At 41.4% G+C, this 25,597-nt stretch overlaps 1 protein-coding gene across 1 annotated transcript in view; it reads right to left on the reverse strand.

The window, feature by feature from the left end:
• Positions 1-25,597, reverse strand: part of pcdh15b (protocadherin-related 15b) — a 1,519,471-nt gene that overhangs the window by 906,186 nt on the left and 587,688 nt on the right. The window contains exon 5 of the mRNA XM_072557866.1: positions 7,381-7,429. The gene's annotated coding sequence lies outside the window, so the exon portion shown is untranslated. The remainder of the gene's footprint in view (positions 1-7,380; positions 7,430-25,597) is intronic.

The following is a 25,597-nucleotide window of genomic DNA, read 5'->3' on the forward strand; positions in this document are numbered from 1 at the left end:
CAATGATGTCTAGAATTCTTTACACAGAACTAACCATCAATTAGTGGGGCATTTAAAAATGGTTTTATTGGCACCATTATTAATCTCTCCTAATTTACAGCAAAAAGAAAAGTGTTGCAATTGTTTGGAGAATTTTCAGCTAAATTACTAACAAACAATAATTATGAAGTTGGAGGTTCACAGAATTTAAAATATTATCATTATTCCAGGTGATGATACTGCTGTACAGGTCAGATCCCAGAACTAGCTTTCGGAGTGCTGCGCCTTCATTTGTAACACAATTGTAAGACACAGAATTTATAGCAAAAGTTTACAGTGTGATGCAACTGAAATTGTACATTGAAAAATACCTTGATTGTTTGTTGAGTCTTTCATCTGTTCGAATACCATGAAAGTTTCACTTCTTTCATATGAAACTATCATGGTATAGTTGGACTATGACCTGGTGTTGTGTGATTCTTAACTTTGTACACTCCAGTCCAACACCAGCATCTCCAAATCATGACAACTATGAACACAAATAGACATTTTCAAAATTTGCTCAACTGTACTATTTCTAACTATTCATCAATAATGGATCAGAGCAAAACCCAAAGTAGATTAAACTGCAATTTATTGGGTTAGGAGGAAACCTGGGTCTGCCAGTGTGCGCAGTCTTTTGATCCAGGGAGGAATTGAAGAGAGTGCTTTCTACAAATCCTGCTCCACCAACAAACTTGTTGTTTTCATAATATACACCAGTGTTGAAAATGCAAGCTCACAGAGGCATGTTGCTGCAAATGGCATTTGTGCTGCAATACCATAGTCAGAGATTGTCAGCTATTCATGTACTACAGTCGGCCAAAACATGTACAAAGGCACCTCTCCAAATTTCACTTTCATTGAGTGATCCATCCATAGTTCTAGGTGTTCTGTGCATTCTTTTAACATCAGTTTGTGATGAAGCAGAAGACAGTGAACTAAGTGAAGCTCATATTCAGTGTTATGGACCAAACCAAAATCTTCCAAAGTTTTGGAAGATCCTAACTTTTATATTTATTTATGGGCTCCAGATGTGATTTGATTCGTCCACCAATAGGTTTTCATCAAAACACACTTTATTATTACAGTTAAAATACAGAAAAAAGGCATAATTTCAACTCTATTGAAATACTTAACAGACAATATTTTCTGTAACCATCAACTATATCAATATAGGCAGCGTTCCACAAGCGCAGCCTTTGGCAAAAATGCAATTCAGCAAAATAGTTATGGTTCTCACATGCTGTCTCTCTCTCTCTCCAGTCCAGAAGAAAGGGATAATCTACCCTTTTGGATTTTAGAGGAAGACTTTCATCTAAGACTTACCTCTACAAGCTTTCAGCAGCCAAGCAAATCTCCAACTAACTGAAAATGAAACGTTCAAGTTCATCTGTGATGGTCAGAATCCTCACATTCTTCCCTGCATTTTAGTATTCAGTTTATTCAGATGGCTGAAAATGTCTGAAAGAAATATCACTTGGTTCGCCAGTAATCATCAGAAAGCAACTCCTTATAAGGAAGTCCATGCATTGTTGAAAAAAGCCGTCAGTACTTGCAGGACCTCATGAACAAGGAGAGAACTTTCCCCTCTGATAACCATCCACCTTGGTGTGTAACAGTAAACTTTGATGCTCAGTCACCATATCCACACACAAAATATCAAACAAACTAGATTTCAATGGCTATGATTTTATGTAATTCACAATTTTCATGGCTTGCTATAATACACATAACTCTGGTTGCATTATTTTGGTTCCACGAGCTTCAGGGTAGAGGATGCAGTAGGTGACTGGAATGTCAGAATGTTGCTCTTTCACCTTACTTACAAATCTTTTGACTTTCCCTATTACAGAGGCTCTTCTGTCAGTGAAAATGCTCCAACACATGGCCCGGGTAACCTTGTTTTCCTTCAAGTAGTTGCCTGTTACCCAAAGTATTTGCTCACCAGTCCCAGGTCTCCTTACAAGAGAGAAAAAAAAATCCTCAAAGGGGGAGTTTTCATCAACATCCCCAGCAGCTAGCAGTGTTCGCTTATGTTGTTGGACTCAATCTGCAAAGCACACTTCCAATTGTAGCTAACTTCTCTCACAGCTGTTCCTCAATATCAGCTGATATGTCGTCAATTCACCATTTAACTGTATGAGTAGAGAATAGAATTTTGTTGATCTCTTTTGCAGCATCAGCTCCTGACATCACACTAATTTTTTTTTGACATGCAGATTGGATGAAAATATTGCAAACAGTATGAGTTTCTTTGATTTTACTACAGGCTCAGCCACCAGGTAACTAGCCTCTTGAGCTTCATCCAATCCCCATGCACACTTCAACAGATGTTGAGTCAGCTTAATGTTATGTGCTCTTGAAGTACTGAATGTGTTTGTTCACAAGAGATGGATATTTCACCTATAAGCAGTGTCATAACTTACTTAGTATCATAACAGTGTTTGTCAGCTTCTTTCTGTGGGTGAGATAGTCAGGTCAGGAACAGGTGGCAAATCCAAAGGTGAGATAAATCTCACTGTACTCTCCTGGAACAGTTCTTAGTCTTCAAACTCAGATATTTCATTGACCAAATGAGCAGAAAAATTTTTTTATGACAAGAAACTTGTCCATTTCTTCTTCAGATAAGTGGTAGAAGTAAACAAAAATCCAAAAATATTCATTTTTAAATCTGTGCTAGCATGGAAATGTGTCCAGGCAGGAAGGCCAGTTCAACAACCATTTCAATTGCATATTTTGTTACTGCGAAAATACATTTTCTTTTCATAACAAATGTTGGTACTGTATGCAGGGGACAAATCTGTCTTCATGCACAGTCACCAGCTATCTATTCAGAATCCATTTAATGGCAGACTCGTGACAGCAAATAAGTATTTCAGAACTAGATATGGAAATCCTACTCCTGTTTCCAACAGATTCCATTTTCGCTGCTAATTGAAAGGGAACAGTGTTGTATGCATGGGCAAACTGAACTTAGCATGAGTGGAGAGTGGGGTACTGGAAAAGCACAGCAGGTCAGGTAGCATCCAAGCAGCAGGAGAGTCAATGTTTTGGGTATGAGCCCTTCATCAGGAATGAGGCTTACGAGTCAAGGGGGTAAACCGCCTTATTCCTGATGAAGGGCTCATGCCCAAAACATTGACTCTCCTGCTCCTTGGATGTTGCCTGACCTGCTGTGCTTTTCCAGCACCACACTCTCGACTCTGCTCTCCAGTATATGCAGTCCTCACTTGCTCCTAGCTGAATTTAGCAAGAGCTGAGTTCAAACAGACTTTTTGTCTTTGTTATTAGCAAGGGCCTAAAACCATTGTGTTACAGGTACAAATTTAGGGTAGATGTACATACTTGAATGATGGATATGTTCTATTGAATAGCAAAGCTGTGAAGTTATTTAAATCCTTTCAGAAAAGGAGGCCCATGTGAATGAGCATAGAACAAACTCTGTTCTGGCAATTCTAATAGATGTTTTCCGACATTATCCCAGGGCTTATGTGTCATTAATCATTCTTAGCAGCTTTCCACAGCCCCCAATTAACTCATCAGGGGACCCCAAGAGCAGATTTTCATTGACAGTTCAAAGAGGTTGTTAAAGAATAAGCTTGTTTTTGATAGGAATTGGAGAGCTCTTTTGTGTGGATAAAGGGATTAACATACTTGAGTGCATTAAAATGGGGTGACACAGTGGCTCAGTGGTTAGCACTGCTGTCTCAAAGCACAAGAGACCCTGGTTTGATTCCAGCTTCGGGTGACTGTCTGTGTGGAGTTTGCATACTCTCCCCGTGGCTGTGAGAGTTTCCTCTGGATACTCTGATTTTCTCCCACAGTCCAAAGATGTGCTGGTTAGGTGATTTGGCCATGCTAAATTGTGTTTAGTATTAGGTGCATTAGTCAGGAAAAAATTCAGGATAGGGGAATGGGTCTGGATGGGCCAGGCCAGCATTTATTGCCTTTCCCTAATTACCCCAATGGCAGTTGAGAGTCAATCACATTACTGTGGGTCTGTAGTCACAGTTATGCCAGACCAGTTAAGGATAGCAGATTCCTTCCCTAAGGACATTAGTGAACCAGATGGGCTTTTCCAACAATTCTCAATGGATTCACGGTCACCATTAGACTCTTAATTCCAGGTTTTTAAAAAAATATTGAATTTAAATTCCATCATCTGCCATGGTGAGATTTGAACCAAGTTCTCGTAATATTGCCTGTGCCTCTGGATTGATAGTCCAGTGATAATACTACTAGCTCATCACCTCTACATTTTATAACACGCAGTCCTCGTTTCTCGCACCCCCTGACCAATTCCCCATGTTGTAACTATGCCAATTCCTGCAACCCACCAATCTACAATACTCCTTCATATCGTCTATGTTAACTTAATGCCAAATAACTCACCACCATTAAACCTTATAACTTCCATTTCAGTTCACTCAGTATCCATCATAGATCTCAGGAACCATGTTCAGATTAAAAACTAAAGGAGAATGTATTGAAGACAGCATTCAATATGTTAACAAAATGTTAACAATATGTGGACTTGTTGTGCCAAAGAGCCTGTTTCCATACTGTAGGTAATCTAGTCTAACCAAAAAACATTTGAATGATCTTTCATGTGGTGCTGCCTCATCCCGAGAATGAATAAAAACAAACTACAAATGAACTGCTGGGCTACATTCCTTAGCACTGAAATAAGACTTTTAAACTATGCTCTTTGGAAATCTTAACCTGTAGCCACAGTTTGAAAGCCTAAGTCCATCTCGCACCAACCACCCCTCCCCTGATGAAGGGCCTACACCTGTATGGGCCCCAGTTATACCTGTCTCTTTGTTGGCTATGTAGAACAGTCCATCTTCCGTAATAACACCGGCACCACTCCCCACCTCTTCCTCTGCGACATTGATGACTGCATTGGCGCCACCTCCTGCTCCCGCGAGGAGGTTGAGCAATTCATCAACTTCACCAACACATTCCACCCTGACCTTAAATTTACCTGGACCATCTCTGACACCTCCCTCCCCTTCCTGGACCTCTCCATCTCCAATAATGACGACCACTTGACACTGACATTTTTTACAAACCCAACGACTCCCACAGCTACCTGGATTACACCTCTTCCCACCCTACCTCCTGCAAAAATGTCATCCCGTGTTCCCAATTCCTTTGCCTCTGCCGTATCTGCTCCCAGGAGGACCAGTTCCACCACAGAACACATCAGATGGCCTCCTTCTTCAGAGACCACAATTTCCCTTCCCACGTGGTTAAAGATGCCCTCCCCGCACCTCTGCCCTCAGACCCCACCCCTCCAACTGTAACAAAGACAGAACGCCCCTTGTGCTCACCTTCCACTCTACCAACCTTCTCATAAACCAAATCATCCGCCGACATTTCCGCCACCTCCAAATGGACCCCACCGCCAAGGATATATTTCCCTCACCACCACTTTCCTCCTTCCGCAAAGACCGTTCCCTCCGCGACTACCTGGTCAGGTCCACGCCCCCCTACAACCCATCCTCCCATCCTGGCACCTTCCCCTCCCACCGCAGGAATTGCAAAACCTGCGCCCACACCTCCTCCCTCAGCTCCATCCAAGGCCCTAATGGAGTTTTCCACATCCATTAAAGTTTTACGGCACATCCACCAATATCATTTATTGTATCCGTTGCTCCCAATGCAGTCTCCTCTACATTGGGGAGACTGGACGCCTCCTAGCAGAGCGCTTTAAGGAACATCTCTGGGACACCTGCACCAATCAACCACACCGCCCTGTGGCCCAACATTTCAACTCCCCCTCCCACTCTGCCGAGGACATGGAGATCTTGGGCCTCCTTCACCGCCGCTCCCTCACCACTCGATGCCTGGAGGAAGAATGCTTCAACTTCTGCCTCAGAACACTTCAACCCAGGGCATCAATGTGGACTTCAACAGTTTCCTCGTTTCCCTTTTCCCCACCTCACCCCAGTTCCAAACTTCCAGCTCAGCACTGTCCCCATGACTTGTCCTACCTGCCTATCTTCTTTTCCACCTATCCACTCCACCCTCCCCCCTAACCTATCATCTTCATCCCCTCCACCACTCACCTATTGTACTCTATGCTACTTTATCCCCACGGGGGAAGAAGGGCTTATGCCTGAAACGTCGATTCTCCTGTTCCTTGGATGCTGCCTGACCTGCGCTTTTCCAGCAACACATTTTCAGCTTTCTCCCCACCCCTACCCTCCTCTCACATATCTCTCCACCCTTCAGCCTGTATTGCTGATGAAGGGCTTTTGCCTGAAACGTCGATTTTACTGCTCCTCGGATGCTGCCTGAATTGCTGTGCTTTTCCAGCACCACTCTAATCTAGACTCTGGTTTCCAGCATTTGCAGTCATTGTTTTTACCTTATGCCCAAAATGTCAAACCCTTCCCTACCTCTATACTCTGGAACAAAGATCCCATCATCTGGTTGAGTTTCTTCTGACTTATCCAACTCAGGAGTGAAAATCTGAGCTAAAGTTTGAGAGAGTACTTATGTATCAGTTGAGAATGCGATCAGAATGTAAAATGCCACTTTAAATATAAAATGCTCATTAGTATACTATAATGATAAAGTGTGACTGAGTGGGCTTTCTACTGGAATGGAGGACAGAGAGCTGACAAAAAGATAGGTGAGAGTACACTTTAATCAGCTCAAAGGCCATGATGTTAAGTGCAATTTACTTATCACACAACCGGCATCGGACAACATTTTGGGCTAAGTCATTTGTTCATTATTTTGTGCTGATGTAAACATTCCTCAGAATGTTACCTTTTCATGCTGATATAATGTCACTGAGTGTATCAGAATTTTAATTTTGATGTAAGAACTGAAAATGGATTCTAGAATTCGCAGAATTACAAATGCTACACATTAAGAAACATATGCCATCCAATCAGATAGCAATAACGGCACTCAATCAAATTAATTAGCATTCAAAATTGTGAGAAAGTAATTACATTTAACTTTGAGGCCACCATATCAAGGACTCATTCATTACATCACAATTGCAAGCTAATAAAAGCTTCGTCCATCCAACTGTACTGAAATTTAAAGGGGCTAGGGAAGAAAGGGCATTAAAAATCCTGGAGGGATCTTCCAGTAGCATCACAGAGAAATACTGCTAATGGAAGATTCCACTGAGATTCCACCAAAATTTTGCTGATAGCTAGGAATTTCTGCAGGGACACTGCCAATTAACATTTTCAATTTACACTTACAGGAATGTATATCTATATTCAGAAGAAAATAAATCAATGCAACTTTGTCCTTTTGATTTAACCATCACTAACATGGCTACTTGAATGCATTAAAATCAAGTTTGGCACAGAGTCAGGTATAACTTACTGAGTGGAGTCAGGCTGTTCCTGTTCTAGGTGCTCATGGTCACAAAAACCTATGGAGAAAACACACAAGCACAGAGTACAATTACAAAAGTTAACTTTATCACGATGCTTTGGGAGTACAATATAATTCCTTTCACCAATTGGCAGAAGCTAGCAGCAATTTTGAAAGCACCCCAGATCAAGATGAGATCATGCTAACAGACTATCCCATATACCATTCACAGAGCAGGCTACTGTCAAATCAAGAAAATAGTGCATTCTTTCAATGGACATTATGCCTTTTTTTGTTGACAATACATAGAGGCTACAGTTTACTTTCTTTACCATCTCGAGCTATCCTCAGATTTTATTTAATTCTGCCACAGTACTGCTTTGCAAGACCTATCATGGTATCAGAATCAAGAGTGTGGTGCTGGAGAAGCCTTTGACTTCTCTCTTGTTGTTTTGACTTCTTTGACACTATCGACTCTGATCTTCAACATCTGCAGTCCTCACTTTCTCCTATTATTGTATCAAACTAACAAAATGTGTGCTTTTCAGAAAGTCTACAACACTATTAAATGATACTTTTCAAAAGATTGCATGATTCATCTGAACATTAAATGCCTCTCCCAGCCCTCAAGAAGGGAGGTTCCTAACTTTAAATCAGTTTGACTAAATAGAATGATAGGCCTGAATCTGGTTGGCTTTGTGACCCTGACTTGCAGTGTTAGGGATGCCCATGATTGAGCAGCACAAAATGGCTGACGGCTGCCCATGGCTAATGCAGCAGAACATGGCTGACAGTAGTTAGAGAACTTGGGAAAATATTTGCTTAATGTAGCCTGCACAGGTTAGAACAGTAGTAGCTCTGCACGCCCAAGGTAACGGAACTGAGATGGAAATGCAGCTGTGGTTATTTACACATAAGAAATAGATAAGAACATTTCACACTACATTTAATTAGTGAATCTCCCTTTAATTATTTAATCAATCTGTTACAATACTAATAGTAGGTTTTGGTTAAGATCCTTCAAATCCCACCACTGTAATTTCAATAAACCCTTTGATGCTGGAAGTTAACTTCTGGGTATTTAAGTGAGTCATTTGGTCACTCCACACCATAATACAAGGAGAAAAGTGAGTCCCATTGCTTCTTTCACCGGCAGTTAATTCAGCTGAGCAATTTTTCCATTACAGCCTCAAAGACAAGTTAAATGGTTATAAAGGCATGAGATAACTAAGTTTTGTTTTTGTCTTCTATTTCCTTTCTCCCTCAATGAATTAACTAGTTTCCTCTTAAATATATAAACCACAATCAATTCACCAATCTTAGATTTGAAGCTCTCAATATTCTCTGGGTAAAGAAATTTCTCCCAAAACTCTTACTGAAATTATCACTGGCTATATATCCTGATTTATATTAATGATCTGGATCTTGGTGTGCAGAGGAGAATTTCAAAGTTTGTAGATGATACAAGGCTGGGAAGTTATGAACTTTGAGAACAATGTAAAACTCCAAAAGGACCAGCGGTTTGGAGAAGTGAGCAAATAGGTCGCAGACAGGCTGAATACAAAGAGTGTAATGATGCATTTTGATAGAAAGAACATCAAAAGACAATAAAAGGAAGTTTAGGAGCAGAGGGTGGATATCACTGACAATAGCAGGAGAAGAGGAAAGAGAAATTAATAATGCATACAAATGTGTCTGTCTTTATTAATAGGACAAAGTTAAAAATTACACAACACCAGGTTATAGTCCAACAGATTTATTTGGAAGTACTAGCTTTCAGAGCAGTGCTCCTTCATCAGATTGGACCTTTTGCCATAAACTCTATGTTAAAATCTTCCCCCACTAGCTATCTGATGAATAGCAGCACTCTGAAAGCTAGTGGTTCTAAAAAAACCTGTTGGATTTAACCTGGTGTTGTATGATTTTTAACTTTGCCCACTCCTGTCCAACACCGGCACCTCCATATCATGGCTATCATCGACTTTATTAATAGGGGCATAGAATATACAGGCAAAGAGATGACGATGTTGATCTCAGCTTGTAAATGCCTGGGCACAACAAAATAGGAAGTGTGGTAGTGACACTGGAGAGAGTGCAGAGCAATGTACAAGAATGTTCCAGGGATGTGAAATCTCAGTTATGTGGATAGATTGAACAAGTTGGGACTGTTTTCCTTGGAGAGAAGATAGATTGAAGAAGTTGGGACTGTTTTCCTTGGAGAGAAGGTAGATAAGAGGAGATCTGATAAAGGTTTTCAAAATCATGAGTGGGCTTGAGAGGGTAGACAGCGAGAAACTGTCCCTGCTCATAAATAGATCAAGAACTGTAGGATTCAGATCTGAAATGATTTTCAAATTGTGGTGCGACAGAAAACTTTCACACCACAAATATTTTGGGTATGGAAATGTACTGTCTGCGTGGGTTTCCTCCGGGTGCTCCGGTTTCCTCCCACACTCCAAAGATGTGCAGGTTAGGTGAATTGGCCATGCTAAATTGCCTGTAGTGTTAGGTAAGGGGTAGATGTAGGGGTATGGGTGGGTTGCGCTTCGGTGGGGCGGTGTGGACTTGTTGGGCCGAAGGGCCTGTTTCCACACTGTAAGTAATCTAATCTAATCTAATCTAAATCTGCTGGAGACAGGTTCAATTGAGGCATTCAAAAGGATATTGGATGGTTATTTGAATAGAAAGGAAATTGTCTATTGCTAATGATGCTTTTTTTGAAGAGCCAGTACAAACACTATGGGCAGAATGCTTCCTTTTGCACTGTAATACTTCTGGTTTCTCTGATCAGATTTGTGACTCCTAAGATTTGCACTTAGCACCTTGTGCTTCCTGGTTTATGAACCACTCTTCAGTGCCATCACTGACATTTAATTCCATCTATTTCATATATATTAATTACCCCGAATGCTTTTTACAACCTCATACTGGTTACTGCATTCAAGATGCTTTCTTTCCCCCCAGACATTGCATGATCATGTTCATCTTTTAACCTTCAGAAATTTGCAGCGTCCATAAGAACTTTAAATCTATTTCTGAGTTTATAAGGAGAAACCAAAACACTGAATCCAGCAACAAGGCAGCCTTCACAGAATGAAAATGAGAAGATTATCTGAAACACATGGCAGAGAAATAGACCTTAGCTTCCCTGCAAATTTGGTGGTGTCCATGTTTGAACTAGGAAAGTTTGAGACATTAGGTAGATTATTTATAGAAATTGCAATCTGATTGCAAAATCCTAGATGCAAACAGGTTGAGTTTGCTCCATGCAGCATATTTCCTTCAGGAGCTCTGAAAAATAGCCTCAAACAGTAAGAGACATTGTTTCTTATGAATACAGAAGAAACAGATACATTGACTTTCTAGAAGAACTGCACAAAGCTGCCAGCAAATGCTTTTGGGATCACTTTCTTCCTCTCAAGAACCTATCGAAGGGTCACAGCTGGTACCAGGTTTTGTGAATGGAACTAGTGAACTGTTTCCCCCAAATACCACCAAATGATGCCCTGGCCTCATCCAGTTGGGCTTCCCACTGGCATTCACTGGAATGACAGCCCAGCCTGCTCCAGAGACAAGAATAATTTTCTGATTTGTTCAGGGAAACAGAGAAACTCAAAGCAAGTAAACAGCTTTGAAAATCTCTCACTGTTCCCAGGAAGACTATCAAATGACAGGAGAAAGTGAGGACTGCAGATGCTAGAGATCACAGTTGAGAGTGTGATGCTGGAAAAGCACAGCAGGTCAGGTATCATCTGAGGAACAGGAGAATTGACATTTTGGACATAAGCCCTTCATCAGGAATGACCTGTTATTCCTGATGAAGGGTTTATGCCTGCAACATCGATTCTCCTGTTCCTCAGATGCTGCCAGACCTGCTGTGCTTTTCCAACAGTACACTCTTGATATCAAATGGCAGACATCAACTTGGAAACAGCTCCAATCGAAAGACCATAAATAGGTTTGTTGATGATTGAACATACTTAATTTGGCTTTATTTCATGAGATTTCAAACTTTCAACATTGAAAAATATAATCCAAAAACAATGTCAACTCTTATACTGCAAAAGTAAAGATCAAAAACTTTGGACACAAATGGTTATGTTGTCAGTGCAAACAGACTTGAGCTTGTGGTAAATTAAGCTGCCAGTATACGTGATACATCAGTAATTGATATTGCACTATATCAACATGGACATATGCTGCATTCTAGAGATTAATGAAAGAAAATCTTGGCCTTATTGCAATGGATGGGAAGGTGGTACGCAACTGCACAGGGCACTGGTGAGATGGCACTGAAAACATGGTGTACATTTTGGTCTCATTACTTAACAAAGAGAGTTGCTGGGCTGACTCCTGGGGTTAAGGGGTAACTTTATGCAGAAAGATTGAGCAGTTTGGTCCTGTACAGAGAGTCAGAAGAATGGGAGGTGGTCTTATTGAAACAAATAATATTCTGAGGGGTTTAGACAGGGTAGATGTTAAGAGATTGGTTCCCCTCATGGAGGAATTTAGAAGTAGTTTAAAGATAATGGATTTCCCATTTAAAATAGAGGTAAGGAACTTTTCTCAAAGGGTCACTAATCTTCGGAATTCTATTCCTCAGAACAGTGGAAAGTGAATCATTGAATAACTTCAAGGCTGAGCTAGAGAGATTTTTGATGTATGAAGGATTCAAGGGTTATGGAAGGCCAGGAATAAAACAGTACTTAAAAGCAAATCAAATCAGCTCTGATCTTACTGAATGCCAGAGTAGGTCCAAGGGGTTGGCTGATCAACCCCTACTCCTGTTCCTTCTGATATTTTGATCTAAGTATTGAAGATAGTAGGGTCATTTCTCTCAGGAATCTGGACACAATCATCCCTCACCTGTAGAGGTTTTGGCTTTGATCATTTACTGATGTTTACAGCATTGATTTCACTTGGGTCACAGGGCTTTTTGAACCTCGAATTGTAATTGCTTACCAGAATATATCCACACTGGGCAAAACCAGCAGGAGTCTTGATCATACATCAAACCTTACCCTTTAATGTAGATGCACTCAATTCCCTATATCTGAACTATATCTAAATGACCAACTATCTGAGCATTTGCACATACGTACGGGCAGAGTTTGAAATCTTTCAGAAGAACAATGAACAGATGCTAAGGACTACTGAAGAATACTGATCAGTAAATGGTTTCATTCTGACAGTTAAAAAACTTGGATTGCTCAGAAGTCTTTGGAAAAGAAATTTCTGTTTATATAAGACTTTAACAAAAGCAAGATAGTTCAAATTACTTTACGAAGAATGTTAAAGTGTAGTCATCACTGTAATGTAGGCCCTGATTTACAATTGGCAATCTCCCTCAAACAGCATTTTACTAGTGACAAACAGCATTTACTGTCTCAATGATGTTGATTGAGAGTCAAGTATTGGCCAGCACTCCAAGATAACTCCCCTGTTCTTCTTCATAAAATTAGTGCAGGATATTTTTCTACTCACCCAAGCAAACAAATTCAGTCTCATTTTAATATCTCATCTGAAAGAGTGCACTTCTCTCAGCAATACACTGCAGTGTGAGCATTGGTTATTGCGCTCAAGCCCTGCAGTGTGAAATTGATCATTAATCGTCCAGATATTCCTGGGAGCAATCCAGGAGAAACACCTGGATCTCAAAAATAAAGGGTTATATTTCACTTTTTAAATTACGTTCTAATTCATTCGTTATAAAATAATAGAGAGGAAGTGAAAGGTTGTATTGAACAATTAGATGCCAGTGGCCACATGTTGAAACTGTCTGGAATATATCCAAGCACACTTGAATGAAAATGTACCAATTTTTTGAGTGTGGTCTCAGAATGGTAGGTCTTCTAACTTTGCCAAATCAACATTTACAAGTTGAATAATCAATCTGATTGCAGTATTTTATAGGATAAAATGAGGCAAAAGTCTCTTGCGTCTCAAATTTACAACTAGAAACAGATGAAGGACTTTTGGAAGATATTGACAAAGTATAAACTTTTATATTGTTGAATTTGTACACAACTCTTCAGTGATTATGGATACGGACAGCACAATTTGTGAAACTACCATTGGAACTTCAGATATCATTTACCTTGTTATTTCAAAGGAATCACAGAAATACGAGTGAATATTTTGACAAACATGCTCACAGCTTTGGATTATTTGGATTGAAACTGGTGTCAGATATTTTCTAACTGGGAAGCAAGAATTATGTCACCAACTTAATGTAGTGGAAGAAGGAGCATTCCTTCTGTTTTGTATGTGTGCACATGCCAGGCAATTTGTTATCCACCAAAATGAAAAAACTCATTCAAAAAGGCACTGCACTGGATAAGAGACTTTGTTGGGAATACGCAGAAGTGAAGTCAAGGCATCAGGAAGATCACACTATGTCCAATAAACTATTCCTCTTATTTCATGTAGTTTTTATGCCGGCATCCAAAAATTTTACATTTAGGAAAATCGGGTCAAGGACAGGTCAAAGTCAATAATTGGCTTCTTATGCAGAAACATACAAGATAGAAGCAGGAGTAAGCCATTTGACTCCTTGAGCCTGCTCCAGCATTCAATATAATCACGGCTGTCCATCATGTTCAATACCCTAATCCCATCCTCCCCGCTATATCCCTTGATCCTTTTAGCCACATGTGCACCAATGTTTTGACCTCAACCACTTTCTGTAGCAGTGAATTCCTCTTTGGATGAAGAAATTTCTCTTCATCTCAGTCCTAAAAGGTTCACCCTTTATCCTTAAACTATGACCGTGGTTCTGCACTCCCTCACCATTGAGAACATCCTTCCTGCATCTAACCTGTCAAGTCCTGTTCAAATTTTACATGTTGGTTTGAAACACCCTCCCCATCTCATTTTTCTAAACTCCAACGAATACAATCTGAACCAACTCGATCTCTTCTTATATGTAAGTCTTAGTCAAAATCCTGCTATCCCAGGAAGCAATTGGTAAACCATCACTGCACTGTATTCCTTTTATCAGAAGAACATCCTTCTTCAGCTAAGGAGTCCAAAAGTGCACACAATACTCCAGGTGTGGCTTCTCTACTACTTGCTGCACCTGCACACTTACTTCTAGTGACTGGTGCATAAGGACACCTATGTGTTATTGCACCTTTCCCTTTCTCAATTTACTGCCAGACTGCCTTCTTATTTCTGCTACCCAAAGTGGATAACCCCACATTTATCCACATCACAATGTTTACTACATCTGTCATGCATTTGCCCACTCAACCAGTCCAAATCACACTATAAAATCTCTGTATACTCATCACAGCTCACTCTTCCACCCAGCTTTGTATAATCAGCAAACAATGAGATTTCACATTTGCTGGGGTCTTATTACCAATCCCTGCAGTATCCCACTTGCCAGTCAGAAAAAGAGATCTTTTGTTCCTACTCCTTACTTCTTACCTCGTTAAGCGATTTTCTATATATGTCAGCACACTAACCCCTATCCCATGTACATTAAAGTTTACATGTTAATTTTTTGAGAGCTTTTGCCAAAAGTCTTCTGAAAATTCAAATAAACTACATCTACTGGCTGCCCTGATCAACTAGACAAGTTACACCTTTGAAGAGTTCCAATAGATTTGTTAAGCATGCTTTCCCTTTTTTTAAATCCACGCTGACTTTGTCTGATTCTACCACTGTTTTCTAAGGGCTCTGTTATAAAATCCTTGATAATAGACTATAGCAGACTCTAATCATATAGCTACATTATGGAAAGACTAATTGATGAATTCCACTGCATAATACCAGTCAGCCTACTGCACAATCTTCTCTGCATAATTTGTCTGCAACTCCAGTCACACTCAGTTATTTATGACCAGTGAGAGGCAGCTCCCTGACATGATCACAAATTTACTCACGCAACAACACACAACTCTTCAAGTATCCCCTGTCCTATGTGTGACAAAGTCTGGAGATTGTATCTTGGACTTATCAGCTATTTCATTGAACTGGAGGGAAGAAAGTCATCCTCAATCCCGAGGTCTGTCTAAGTAAAAGAATTTTAACTGATACTTTAAAAGGACCCATGCTGCAAATGTTAAACTAAACCAGAAGTTACTTCTTGCATCAAGTTAAGAGCAGAACTGACATTTCAAAGTACATATATTTCAGACATTCTTGAATTGATTTACTGCTTCACTCACTCTGCTTAGACATAGCCTAATGACACAAGAAAATCAAATTGTTCAAAATTAGCCCATCCCATTAATGGAAACAATGGGAATTTCCCCAACTGAAAATTTTAGGTAAAAAATAGAATTGACAAAGTAATATTAGCCAATTTAGCTTACACAAAAGGTATTCTGTATCACAGTTCCACATCAATTTTGTTGTGAAATACTACAGAGCTGTATTGCAAAATGGATTACCTAATTGGAAAATGCTATAATCAGCAATGACCTGCCTCAATACAGCATTTTTAACAAAGTAAAATGTCTCAAGGTGCTTGAAGCATAATCAAACAAAATCTGACACCAAGCCGTGTGAAGAATCAAAAGGTTAAATAAGAAGTAAGTCTCAAGTGCTTTTAAATATGAAAAGAGCCAGAATGGCTATGTAAGAAAATTTCAGAGTATAGACCCCATGCAGCTGAAGATACAACCACCAATGATGGGTAAGTCAACTATCTCTTTTATTTTTGAGAATTCCTGACTTTGGAAAGACACAACAATCTTAGTTATGGATCTGGAGATGGTTACAGGGATAGAGAAGAGGTGAGTAGACACACAGAAGGCTGGAAGAACATAGCAAGCCAGGCAGCATCAGGTGGACAAGTCAACATTTAGGGTATAACTCTTCTTCAGGACTAGGTGTGAGACTAGGGGGGAGCTACATAAAAAGAGAGGTACAAACTGATTGATCAATGGGAGGGATGAATCTGGTTGGTAGCTGGAAGGAATGGTCAGAAGGAGGAGGTAATGAGGCTATAAGACCAATTTCTGAAAAAACTTAAAACTGAAGCATTTCAAAACTAGGAGACAATGGAAATCAGATAACACATTGATAAGTATAACTTGCTGAGAATTAGGAAATAGGCACTGAAGTTTGGATAAGATTTTAATTTGTTAATTCTGAGGTATTAAACCCTTGGATGAGAGTTTCAGCCAGTTTTCTGAACAAAGATAGAGTTAGGTTAGGTGAGTTGCCCATTAATGGGGATTATAATTTGTTAAATGCATTATTAATGCTACAATTCACGTCACTAATATTCAGCTCTTTATCTTAACAAAAACAAAAGCTGTACATCAATAATTCTCAATGTGGAAGTCAGAGCACATAACTGGTGACTTCAGCTCGCTGCTTACTCTTAAGAGCCTCCACGTTGGCCACTGGGCACCAGAATCAGAACAGGAGTCACATATATCCCATGACTACAAGCATTGGCATCTGGCAGTCCTTAAGACTCCTCATGACACATCAACTATCCAGTCAGAGCACATCTCTTCACTTCAATGATCGTGCACCCAACTCATGGACTGGACGAGGCTGCATCTCCACCCTGTCTGCTTGCTGTAATGGCGCTCACTCACTCTGCATTCACCTGGCTGCTTATAGCATCCCCACATTGCATTGTCCTGTCTTTTTTACCCATCAGTCAAAGAGACCAGACTCATATTACTTCTGGCTTGCTTTGCTGCCTGTAAGTTAGGAAAGCTGTCATTGTTGTCAGCAGGCCTCAGTTAAGTCAAGGGAGATAGCTTTGGTCTGGGGCCCTGGCACATCAGTCTAGGGCAACCTCCAACACCAGGCCAGAGGTTTGGACACAGTTGGTCAGCTGCTCAGAATCATGAAGCTCTCCTCATGATGGTCGATGAGCAGAATAGAGGGCAGCTCACCACCTGTCTTGACTGTCTGGTCTACAATGGGTTATTTTCCTCATGAAACAAGAGAGGAACAGGCACTATTGGAGATGAAAGCAGGTGGCACACCTGTTTCTCTTGGTGCAGGTATGAAGGTATGCTGAGCAAATAAGTAGACAGTGCAAAGGGCATGCAGGGCTAATATTTTCAAGTGTTCAAGTGGGTATCAGCAAGTGAGGGGAGATGATGCAGGCAGTATTGAGTTTGTCAGAACATGAGCCTTGATAGGTGGTGGGTCCAGTAGCAGAGATAGAGTCAGTGTGTGGTCGTAGAATAGATGCTTGTACTCACACTAGTGGAGTGGAGTGGAGAAGGACTTTGACCTTCTTCCTACAGTCCTGGGCATTCCTCCAGACAGCTGAGACTGCACTGACCTGGGGGGCAATCTTGAACCAGGCTGGCATGGTCTGGAGTCATTCCTATGAGGAACAGAAGTCCTGCCTTTGCAACTGTTTCCCTGTTCAGCAGAAGCTCCATTCCCCACCCTTACACTAAGGCAGCAATATCTGCATCCCCAACCCCCATTTGCCATGTTTCAAGAAAATGTCATGAACTATGCAGGGCAGCTCTGGACTGATGATGTTTCTCCAGTGCACAATGGGCTCTTAAAGACAGCACAGACTTATAGTGGCAAGTTGTTCTGGAAATGGCACTCAATAAGATGAGGCTAGAATTGGACAGGAGGGATGCCTATGAACGGGGTAGGAAGTTTTCATAGAATTATGTAATGCAGAGAGGCCTTTTATACTTTGAGTCTGTACAAACAAAAAAAACCTACTCTAATCTAAATTTGTCACACTCTCCAGCACTTGGCATATCTTTGCATGTTATGACATTTCTCGTGCTCATCCAAGTACTTTTTAAAAGGCTGAGAGGGTTCCTGCCTTAACTAATGTCCCAAGCAGTGTGTTCCAGATTCCCACTACCCTCAGGCTGATAATAGTTTTCTTCTCAAATCTCCTCTAAACTGCCTGTCTTTCACCTTAAAATCATGCATCTTGTTATTGACCATTTATTTAAAGTGAATAGCTGCTTCCTGTTCATCTGTTTATGACCCTCAATCTTATCCACCTCTATCAGGGCTACCCCCCCAGCCTTCTCTGCTCTAAATTAATCATTTGAAATTACCCATCCTCTCCTCTTAGTTAAACAGCTCTATTCCAGGAAACAGCCTGGTGAATCTCCCCTCCAGAATAATCACATCCTCCCCATAGTGAGGCAAACAGTGCCTGACCAAAATCCTCCACAGCTCAAACATAACCTTCCTGCTCCTATAATCAATGCCATTACTGACGAGGGCAACGGTCCTGTATGCCTTCCTAACTACCCTATTAATCTGTCCTCCCACCATCAGGGATCTGTGGACCAGCAACATAAGATCTCCTCATAGTCTGGGAACCCGGTTCTACCTCCTTCCCAAGATCCACAAGCCTGACCACCCCGCCCAACCCATTGTCCCAGCATGCTCCTGCCCCACTGAACTCATCTCTACCTACCTCAACACTGTCCTATCCCCCCTAGTCCAGGAACTCCCCACATACGTTCAAGACACCACCCACGCCCTCCACCTCCTCCAAGACTTCAGTTTCCCTGGCCCCCAACGCCTCATCTTCACCATGGATATCCAATCCCTCTACACCTCCATCCGCCATGACCAGGGCCTCCAAGCCCTCTGTTTTTTCCTTTCCAGATGTCCCCAACAGTACCCTTCCACCGACACACTCATTCATTTGGCCGAACTGGTCCTCACCCTTAACAATTTCTCCTTTGAATCTTCCCACTTCCTCCAGACCAAAGGGGTAACCATGGGCACACGTATGGGCCCCAGCTATGCCTGTCTCTTTGTTGGCTATGTAGAACAGTTGATCTTCCATAATTACACCGGCACCACTCCCCACCTCTTCCTCCGCTACATTGATGACTGCATTGGCGCCACCTCGTGCTCCTGCGAGGAGGTTGAGCAATTCATCAACTTCACCAACACATTCCACCCTGATCTTAAATTTACCTGGATCATCTCTGACACCTCCCACCCCTTCCTGGACCTCTCCATCTCCATTAATGACGACCAACTTGACACTGACATTTTTTACAAACCCACCGACTCCCACAGCTACCTGGATTACACCTCTTCCCACCCTATCTCTTACAAAAATGCCATCCCGTATTCCCAATTCCTCCACCTCTGCCAGATCTGCTCCCAGGAGGACCAGTTCCACCACAGAACACTGCAGATGGCTTCCTTCTTTCGAGACAATTTCCCTTCCCGCGTGGTTAAAGATGCCCTCCAACGCATCTCGTCTACATCCCGCACTCCGCCCTCAGACCCCACCCCTCCAACCGTAACAAGGACAGAACGCCTCTGGTGCTCACCTTCCACCCTTCCAACCTTCGCATAAACCAAATCATCCGCCAACATTTCCACCACCTCCAAACAGACCCCACTACCAGGGATATATTTCCCACCCCACCCCTTTCCGCCTTCCGCAAAAACTGTTCCCTCCACGACTACCTGGTCAGGTCCACACCCCCAAACAACCCACCCTCCAATCCTGTCACTTTCCCCTGCCACCACAGGAACTGTAAAACCTACACCCACACCACCTCCCTCACCTCTATCCAAGGCCCTAAAGGAGCCTTCCACATCCATCAAAGTTTTACTTGCATATCCACTAATATAATTTATTGTATCCGTTGCTCCCGAAGGGGGTCTCCTCTACATTGGGGAGACTGGGCACCTCCTAGCAGAGCGCTTTAGAGAACATCTCCGGGACACCTGCAACAATCAACCACACCGCCCCGTGGCCCAACATTTCAACTCCCCCTCCCACTCTGCTGAGGACATGGAGGTCCTGGGCCTCCTTCACCACTGCTCGCTCACCACCAGACGCCTGGAGGAAGAACGCCTCATCTTCCACTTCGGAACACTTCAACCCCAAGGCATCAATGTGGACTTCAACAGTTTCCTCATTTCCCCTTCCCCCGCCTCACCCTAGTTCTCAACTTCCAGCTCAGTAACTGTCCCCATGACTTGTCCGGACTTGTCCTACCTGCCTATCTCCTTTTCCACCTATCCACTCCACCCTCTCCTCCTTCATCCCCTCCCCCACTCACCCATTGTACTCTATGATACTTTCTCCCCACCCCCACCCTCCTCTAGCTTATCTCTCCACGCTTCAGGCTCACTGCCTTTATTCCTGATGAAGGGCTTTTGCCCGAAACGTCGATTTCAAAGCTACTTGGATGCTGCCTGAACTGCTGTGCTCTTCCAGCACCACTAATCCAGATATAAGATCTCTGTTACTCTGACTTTCCTAGTGTCCTGAAATTTATTGAGTACTCTCCTGTCTTGTTACTTCTTTCCCAGTGCATCACCTCTCCTTTTTCAAGATTTATGTCCATTTGCCACTGATCTGCCTGGATGACCAACCCACTGATCTCATCCTGCAATCCAAGACAATCTTCCTCATTGTCAACAACACAGCCAATTTTTGCTCTACCTGCAAACTTATCGTTTTCACCACCCCATTTTTAAAAATTAATTATTTCTATATATCACAAACAAAAAGGGACCAGCACTGATCCTTGTGGTCTTTACATTGGGGAGAAGAAACATAAATTTACAGAACAGCTCACCGAGCATCTCAGCTGGGTCTGCAGGGGTCAACCTAACCTCCCAGTACTACCCATTTTAATTTCCCTTCCCACTCCCTTTCAATATGACCATCCTTAGCCTCCTCCATTGCCACAACGAACCAAACTGCAAATGGGAGGAACAACTCATCTTCTGCCTGGGCAGCCTACAACCCTGAGGACTCAACATTGAGCTCTCCAATTTCAAATAACCTCTTTCCCCATCCCCAACTCCCTTCCCAGACCCTCCCCCTCCCTTCCACTCCTCCCAGCCATGTACTGGATTCATTCCTCCCATTGACCAACCAGGTCATACCCTTTACCTATCTTCACCTGTCCCCATCTCACCACCCTGCCCCCACCACCCCCTTTATCTGCAGCTCCCCCTACACCCACCCCCAGTCAGGAAGAAGGGTTGCACCCGAAACGTTGACTTCTCCACCTCCTGATGTTTCCTGGCTTGCTGTGTTTTTCCAGCCTCCTGCCTGTCTCCATTGGACAATGGCATCAGTCATACAAACACCACCCCGCTGTCCCCAACCCAATGCCAATTTTGGATCCAATGTGCCAAGTTACTCTGGACACCATGTGCTTGCACCTTCTTTATCAGTTTCCCATGTGGGACTTTAATCCACGTTAACGATATCAACTGCACTGCCTTCATTACATACCTGATCACCTCCTCAAATAATTCAATCAAATTTGTTCAATGTGACCTCCCTTTGATTACTCCTGATCAAACCATGTCTCTCCAAGTGGATATATTCTCTCTTTCAGATTTTTCTCCAATACTTTCCCTACTACTGAAGTGAGACTCACTAGTTGAGAACTCCCTGATTTATCTCTGTCACACCTTTCAAAACATGGAACTACAAAACCTATCCTTCAGTTCTCTGGCATCTCCCGTTACCAGAGACTAACTAAATATTTAGGTCAGAGTCCATGTAATTTCCTCCCTCTTTTCTCACTGGGTTACAACTCATTTTGGAGATCTGTCACTTCTGAGCCTGCCAAAATCTCCAAGCCTCAATCTCTATGTCAAACTGCTCAAGAACTCAGGAACTGTTCAGTCCCATCTCCCAAATATTGCACCTACATCGTCTGTCTTCAAAACAAAAAGACATGTGCTTAATACTTACTTAAACACCATACTCATATCCTTTGGTTCCATGCACAGATCGCTTTTTGTCCCCAGTAAGCTCTACTTCTTCCCTGGTTATCTTCTGCTTGACATATTGAATATCTTTGTGTTCTTCACAACATTACCCACTGGTGATATTTCAAGCCCACCTTTTCTCTACTAATTGATTTCTTAAGTTCCCTCTGCACTTAACTTGGGCCTCCACTGAAATCTAATACAGCCTTTTTATACCACACTGATTATTCCGAAGGTTCACTGGGCTCGTTGCTTCGACATTTCACTCCTATGGGAGAATATTGCACCTATTCTGCACCCAACTCGTATTTGAAACCCCCAGCTCAGACCCCACTCCACCCTACCCTCCATTCCCATTATTTCGTACAATTACCACAAGTCGATGTACTTCAGTCTACTTTGACCAGACCCTACCTATTTTAATAAAATATGCCTACCCCCAATTCAAATCTTTTTCTCCTTTTCTGTAAGAAACTTTTTTAAAAAGGGTAGGAACAAACTGAGGAGGAGTTATCTCATTTCAAAACATTAGCTTGCTGTCACTCCACAGATACTGCCTGACCTGCTGAGATTTCCAGTACTTTTTGTTCTCAATTAAAATATGCAGTGTTGTGTTCACTACCATAAAAAGTCTCTCTCACTACCAGTTCAAACACCAGTCTGGTTTTGCTCCCAGGAATTAGGTCTAGCACTGCACCATCACCTTTACAAGATGATATAAAGCAAACACTCTCCTGAATCCATTTTATGGAAATTGCCTCCTTTCACCCCTTAACACTATGACAACCACAATTAATGCTGTGGGAATTTGAAATCCCCTAATATAAAACAAAACAAAGAATTACAAATGTTTAGCAAGTCTGATCTCATTTGTGAGGAAAAATCAGATTCAATGTTTTGGTTCCAGTGACCCTTCTTCAGAGTTCCCCTCACATAATTACCCTACTAGTGTTTTTCCATGTCTCAGTGAATTGTCTACATACCTGTTCCTCTATTGTCTGCTGATTAATTGGGGATTTGTAATAAACACACCCAGTATGTTTGCCCTATGTTTATTCATAAGCTCTACCAGCAAGCCTAGTTTTAAGACCCTTACAGGATTTTTATCACCCCCCCACCTCCCCCCCCACTTATTGCAGTAACTAGTTCCTTAATTGATTACATACAGCAAGAAGATTAGCTGGCCTTGGAGTGAGAAACCTTCCAAAAATCTCAATGCAACTCACACTCAGCCAAAAAAAACTTAGCCAACCAATATTCTTTTAATCCATAGGTTGTTTTGGTATTGTCCATCACAGAAGAAACACTCAATTTAATTTGGACCAATTTTTTTAATCCCACCCAACTATTTCATGGAATGGACACAAAACACTGGAGAAACTCAGCAGGTTTGGCAGCAGCTGTGGAGAGGAAAGCAGAGTTAACATTTCAAGTCTGTTATGATACTGATTTAGCATCTCCACAGATGCTGTCAGACTTGCTGAGTTTCTCCAGCATTCTGTGTTTGTTTCAGATTTTCAGCACCCACAGTATTTTGCTCATATTTCCTGGAATGATTTATTTCTAACCTACATCTTTTATCCAGGAATGACAACCTCTTATTCAGTGGCAGTTTCATGCCAAGGGTGAGCAACACCATTTTCAGAGCTAATGATGCGAGAAAATCAGCCCTTCAATGCTTGTGCATTATTCTTTACATCATGTTGGTGCTTTCTGTAAATTAGATGACTTTGTATCCAAGCACATGATCAGTTCAAAACACTACAAGTTATACAATGGATGAGGAGTGCAATACTGTCAGGAGTGCATTGGAGGGATGTTCAACAACACCATTATCACCTCTGATATGGACCAGAACAAATCCCCTCAAAATATATTAAGATAGCCTAGACACAATTTTTTCTTATTTTCAAAGGCATTTTGTTGCAAAAGCCATTCAATTGGTCAAACCACGAGGCTAGAAACAAAACACTGTTTTTATAGTGTGGTCAAAATACAAACAAAAGAAAGAAGAATTGGAATAACAACTTGATTAGAAAATGCAACTGAACAATAGTTTATTTAACTGTAGCAATATATAACATCCAAAAATATACTCTTGGCAAAGGCAAATTCAGTAAAATAGATTGTCTTGCATGCAATTCCAGCAGCAGGAAGAGAACCCCAGCTTTCAGCTATAGACGAGATAGAAGTAAGAGCTTCCACATCCAGCTTCAAGATGCTGGAAACTGCTGAAAGCTAAACTAAAAATCTTTGTTCGGTTGGAGATTGACGCCACCTCTTCAGGCTGTTTCGATTGTTCCAATGTTTATAAAGAAAACAAAGCTAACTGGGTTCAGAGCAGACAGCTTGGCTCCAAGTTTACAACATTTGCTTTCAAAAAAATTGCCAGAACAAATTCTTCTTAAAGGCACATCTTGTAATACCTCCCAAGTTCAAATTGATGGTTCATTGTGGCTGCATCGAATGCTGACCTACACATTGTGTTGGCCAGCTAGCACTTCATCAAATGTATACATTATATTGGATACAAGCATACTTTCCTTGCTCATATAGAAACTGTCCTACTTTCTGTTTGAAGATAATGGATGCGGTGGCCTAGTTGTTTTCAATGATCTGTTTTGGAAATGTCATTATTTATTTGTATGCTACTATATTTTCTATTCCTAAAGGCTTCCAAAGCTGATAAAACAATCATAATTACTTTGACCCATTATGATTACTGATTCAGAAACTCATAAATCCTTCATCAATATTTTCTTCTCCCACTAACCTAAGTGAAGCAGAAAATTAAATTATTGTCCAGCACAGGATGCACATCCATTAGTCATTCACTTTATTAACAGCCACAAGTGCAAAGTAGCTCTAAAGTTTACAAAGGCACACAATAGATAAGGAAAATTGCATAAAAAGGGCTTATTTGCTTGTCCAGTTCGTATATTTGAGAAGCAAGAAGCAGATGCCCAGCCATGGTACCAATGTGAGTGCAAACATCAATACATGCCTCTGAAAATCTGTACATAAACCCCTGAGAGGTTGACATAAAGCAGGAACACTTAGCAGTCTAATAATGACTGCCTTGGTATCACAGTGAAATATGGAGACCTTCCTCTCAGTAACTGATCCTAAGCAACTGTTTAATGTGATATCCTGCTACAAACATGATCTAACTCTAAATTTGTTCTCAGCATCCAGGCATATGTTTTCTCCCAGACATAAACCTCACACTGCTTGTCATGAATTGCTTCTTCCAGCTGAGAGCAGAGGACTTCCTTAGACCTTGGACAAAAAAGCTACACGAGAAAATGCTAACCTGAATGTAAATATCTTCAAGCTTAATCTTATGAAATTAGGTCTGTCACTGACTATAAATTCTGCTCTCGTATTTCAGTTTTGCAACACTGAAACAACCTCAATTTATCTCAAATTCTACATTATTTTTAGAAAATGTTTTAAAAATATTTTTGTTCCTTCTAATTGACTACACATCACTTTTCCGTTATCAGATGCCTATTAATGTACACTCTTATCCTCACTCAGGCTAACA

Source organism: Chiloscyllium punctatum, chromosome 38 (genome assembly GCF_047496795.1).
Source record: "Chiloscyllium punctatum isolate Juve2018m chromosome 38, sChiPun1.3, whole genome shotgun sequence".
Taxonomy (NCBI): Eukaryota; Metazoa; Chordata; class Chondrichthyes; order Orectolobiformes; family Hemiscylliidae; genus Chiloscyllium; species Chiloscyllium punctatum.